At 43.1% G+C, this 4,757-nt stretch overlaps 1 non-coding gene across 1 annotated transcript; it reads left to right on the top strand.

Moving 5' to 3' along the window:
• The first annotated feature begins 90 nt into the window (after positions 1–90).
• Positions 91–162, top strand: trnap-cgg (transfer RNA proline (anticodon CGG)). Its single transcript has one exon. It is a non-coding gene; the product is annotated as a tRNA-Pro (tRNA).
• The last annotated feature ends 4,595 nt before the right edge of the window (positions 163–4,757 follow it).

Genomic DNA, 4,757 nt, shown 5'->3' on the forward strand with positions numbered 1-4,757 from the left:
CTGGGATTGGCTGCCCATCCCCTGCCCATAAAAGCCGCTATTGTAGTCAATAGTCTCTTGATTCAAAGCATAGGACACAGCCCTTGTCTTGGCTCGTTGGTCTAGGGGTATGATTCTCGCTTCGGGTGCGAGAGGTCCCGGGTTCAAATCCCGGACGAGCCCTTGACAATATAACCATATTGGTCTGTGTGAGAGTCTTTAATCAGGAGGCTGTTGTTACAGCAATGCTGATACAGTCGGACAGACCTTCAGATCCTGTGAACAATCACAGAAGCTGATTTTGTACACAAGGGACTGTGAGTCTTGCTAATAGATGTCTTTTAAAAGCAGATATATTAGCTGTTTCATTTCGAAGGACGTGTTTATGTGTATCCTTCAGAGCACTGAAGGACATCAGGCTGAATCTGCTCACTAGTCTGCCCGTGTCAGAGGCTTGTTGGCCGATTCAGCATGTTGTCAGCCTGTCGGTGTGAGAAATCCCCCTGATTGGTTGTTCATCTTCAACGAATCAGTGCACGAGAAGCATTTGGGCATTGGCATTATTGGGGAAACACTGGTCTAGTGTAGGATTCTAGCTTCGAGTGCGAGAGGTCTCGGGTTCTGCTAACATTATAAAAGCTGGAAAACCATCTACAGTGATGAAAGAGAAAACCACACCGGGGTGACCTTTAAAAGGACTGGCTGTTCCACATTTTAATATTAAATAATGAACCTCAGGTAACAGTTTTTTATTTGAATTTGAACCCCTCACCTGTAACTGATACCGTCTGCCGTAGCTCCTCTCCTGCCCGGATCACTGTGTCATTTCAGAGCAAAAACCCATAAAACTGTGCAGCTGAAGTTTACAGTCTTCCCATGATGCCCTGGGGAGAACAATAAGGAGCATAACGGACCGTGGGCTTTAAAGAGCTGCCAGCACAACCAGCAATGTAATTACAAAGCTCTGCTACTTCTAAAAGCCGGTTAAAAGCCGATCGCTGCAGATACCTCACGGCAAAATTAATGGAAAGTTCTCCTCCACCTCCACACGATGCAACAAGGGTCTGCAGCCGCATGAACAGCTCCGACTGAATTGCTAATGTAAACATAGCATTACAAATCTTTCAGTCCTGCCCATCGCGTCGCGTCACATCGCGTCACGTCACGTCACGTCACGTCACGTCACGTCACGTCACGTCACGTCATGCCAATAAAACTACAACTTCTTTAAGTTTAAGCACTAAAACAACAACTTATTTAGGTGTAGTAGGCCCCTACTGACCCAAATATATGGGTCTTACAGTATAGTGACTGATAATGCCTATTTAATAGCCTGACAGTTGAAGTATAAAGAGCAACTTTATTGTGAAACCAAGCTTGTTGCCTTCATCAGGGTCATTCTGATGAATATTTACAGCACATTTCACATAAATGCAGTGGGGGATTTTTTTGAGAAAACTGTCTCTGGACAGGATCTGCTGCTATTAGGGCAAAAAGATTCACTCAGTTGGTATTTCAGCATTTCTGTTCCCCTGTCAGACGAACCTCAACAAATCTGTGACCCATTATGAGATTTAACCAAAGCTCGCTCACCTCAGGGCTTTCAGACTGAGAGCATTTGTGTTGGTGAACCAGAGAGGTCGAGGAACGAGCACTGAGGTTTACCAGACTAAAGTTTACTAACTGAAGACGGGAGAGTTCTTAGAGTTCACAGCGAGGAGGACGAGGTTGGGGGTACCGTCTATAGTATTGCATGACACCGTGTATGTGTGTGTGTTTAATAACTGAGAAAATGTGGGAGTATCTGATGGCGTATACAACAGCGGTTTCCATGGTAACCCCTTAAACAAGAGCTGTAGAGGTGATGATGTCAGAGCAGAGAGCTGGAAGCCGGGCTCGTCTTTTTTTTCTGTTTAAGAGGAAATTGAAGTTTTGGATCATTTTAAAGTTTTTCCTCTCCTCTAAGCTGTTGACAGGAAGGCCCTGAAGGTCAGACAGTTAGTCTGCTCGGTTACCACAGAGTCACAGGTTTGAGGCTCAAAACAAGCAGCACGTCCTGCAACGCACTGTGGGGAGAGGATGTAATCTAAAGGATGAGGCTGATTATATTTTCCTTATTGTCAACAAATCTCATGTGCAGCAGCCAAACCAACAACATGTTAGTCCGTCTCTCAATACTGTCTGACTTCCTGCCTGTGGCTCTCAGCTCCAAGCCCATTGGTTCCTACTGAAGACGTAAATCTTTAACTACACAAATAGTTAGATTTTTTTTAATAAAGGCTCAGGTTTCGTCAGAAATTGCATACTATGCACTACATACCCAATATGTGTACTATTGTTCAACATACTTTTGTGTGAATAAACTGTAATATGTATCTTTTCAGACGAACTGAGCAGTAATTTTACGTCGTCACTTCCTGAGAGCCTCCTTGGAGATGTGTACCCATGGTAACCCGTGTCAACATCATGTGACTAAAATTACGGTTTGTGAGAATTAGACGTTACAGAGCTGTCCGTCAATGTCGGTTAGAAAGCTGTCGTCATTAAGGCATTGCATTGTGGGATATTTATGTCGCCATAGTGTCCAGCGTTGCATACTTATATTTCACCAGAAAAAAAGAAGAGATATCAGGCTTTGATGCTGTTTGTTTGAGTACACATGATATTTGATGATGATAAGAAAATATAGAAAGTCATCAGATGTATCCTTTAAATTAAAATTTAATGAATTCAGTTAAATGGACTTTAAAAGTGATTTCAGTTACTGCAATAACCTCCCGCCTTAGTACCAATTTAGCTCGCCAATATTTTTTGTGATGCATCTTAAACATCAACTCCTCAGTACACAAACATCCTGCAGGTTTCTCATTGTGTTTGGTAACTGATGATATAATTAAACATTGATTGTGAGCATGCTAACGTTAGCTGTTACTGCTAACTCAAGCTGTGTGGCTCCGTTCATTTAGAAAGTAAATTATTTTATTGGGTTTTCAACAGAAGTACAGTACAATTCAACTAGTTAAAAGAATTCAAAGTATCTGTAGTAAAGTAACCCAGATCTCACCCACCCTCGCCTCCCAATCAATCCAGTCTAGTTTCACTAAAAGAGAAAATACCAAAAAAAATCCAAATACTAAATAACCGAGAAAAAATAATGAATACTATAATAGACGATTGGAGAAGATGTAAGGGTCAGTTCCATAGAAATAAAATATTATTTTATCTTTATGGTCCTGATCGTTTACCAATAGCCATGGTAGATACAGCAGATATACTGTTAGTGAAGCAGCTGGCATCACTTGATCTTAATGAAGAGCCGTGCTGCTGACCAGAGACCAGCACTCCCAGCGGGGCGTCGATGAAAAGCAGCAGACGAGCTGGTTATTGATTTCTGAAGGTTAAAGGTGACAGCTGTGATGTGATGGAAGTCCATCAGAGGATGCTGTCAATTATTAATAAGCTCTGGTCAGCCCACGGGCCTGTAACCTGATCACTTCATTCAGTTTGTTTTATGACCGGAAGGGACCGTTGGTTACCGTCCTGATGAGGATTTCACCTCCGCTGCCGTCTGGTTTCATCTTTCGGACCAAAAACTGTTTCTCCAGGACTGACGCCAAACTGTGAGTTGGACTTTTTGTGTTTTTGCTCTGTTGAGGATGAACTCTGTCAGACACCTGCAACTTCTCTATTATTTTTGGCTTGGATTCATGTTTCTTCCTATCAGCTAATGTCATTCGCATAAAGAATGTATTATTGCTATGAAGTGAAAGTCAATTGTTCCATTGCAACATCAGCGCCCAGCAGCAGAGCTACCCTTCCGCCATTTTGGACTGAAAGCGACTTCCGGACGACAGTAAACGTCCGCCGACAAAGAGCCCTACAAAAGTAAAACAAAATTATTTCTACGCTATTGTCATATTATACCGAAATGGCCTGTGTTGAACAATAAAATAGGAATATAATAAGCCTTTCCAATCCAAAGGGAGGGCAGAGCTGGCCATCTGGCGCATGTCTGGAGAACCAGAGTAACGTTTAATATTTTTTTACTAATAAAAGTGCTAAAAAACACTTTCATATAACGTTTGTCGTCCTTAAATACGAGGTGCAAATCCTTAGTATCGATACAATTGATTTTTGCGTTTCAAATACATTTTTTATCGATATACGTCTCCCATGAAGGACAACTTGCCGAGTACCTATCGATGTAGTTGGATCGTAGGAATATAAATCGATACATCGATGTAGTATGTTAATCATTACACCCCTACCCGCCACAGTTTTATAATGAACCTGAAAATATTATCACACTTCTCAACGGGTGGCCATCCATGCAGTCCGCCCCGGGGGATCCAACTCGGTGGGTCAGAGAAGGCCGCTCGGTGTGGGAGGATCCTCTCCCCAGTACTGGCTGACCAACGCCAGCACCGGCATAGGGTTAACCCCTAACCCTAACCCAGCACGCCACGCATTTCCTCCATGTGCTCCGCGACCGGGTATAGTTGTTCAGCTTGGAAAGGCCCAGCGTGAAGGTGGCTCGCGGCTCTGAAAGTGAGCTTTACCGCAACCCTCACCCGAACCTTGCAGCTTCCTGGGTTGTGGACTTAATGCTCACTGTGCCCTCTCTCCCTGCTGGGAGGAACGGGACTCCCGGCATGACTGTCAACACTTTAAAATGTAGCCAACCAAATTTAGGGTTAATATTCCTGTATTTTCTCATATCGCAATAAATATTTCAGAAAAAAATCCAATGTCAGTTTCATTCCAATATCGTGCAGCCC

This window comes from Sebastes fasciatus, chromosome 3, assembly GCF_043250625.1.
Source record: "Sebastes fasciatus isolate fSebFas1 chromosome 3, fSebFas1.pri, whole genome shotgun sequence".
NCBI classification, from domain to species: Eukaryota; Metazoa; Chordata; class Actinopteri; order Perciformes; family Sebastidae; genus Sebastes; species Sebastes fasciatus.